Below are 228 nucleotides of genomic sequence, written 5' to 3'. Positions count from 1 at the left end.
CAGTCATAGCAGGAGAGACCTATTCCCTCTGCAACTTCTGCAATCGATATCCAGCAACGGAAATGTCAAGAGATATTAACAATCTAAACTACAGTAGAATTACCAGATGCTTTTGTCAACAATGCAGAGAGTATTGAAGAAGGAGAAGAGGGAGCATGTGTAGAGAGGTTATAATGACCTTACGTTATATTGCATTGCAATATAACGTAACATCTTTCTTTTTTTCGT

Source organism: Penaeus monodon, chromosome 34, assembly GCF_015228065.2.
Source record: "Penaeus monodon isolate SGIC_2016 chromosome 34, NSTDA_Pmon_1, whole genome shotgun sequence".
Lineage (NCBI taxonomy): Eukaryota > Metazoa > Arthropoda > Malacostraca > Decapoda > Penaeidae > Penaeus > Penaeus monodon.
The sequence above is the reverse complement of the archived record's forward strand: the minus strand, read 5'-3'. Positions refer to the sequence as shown.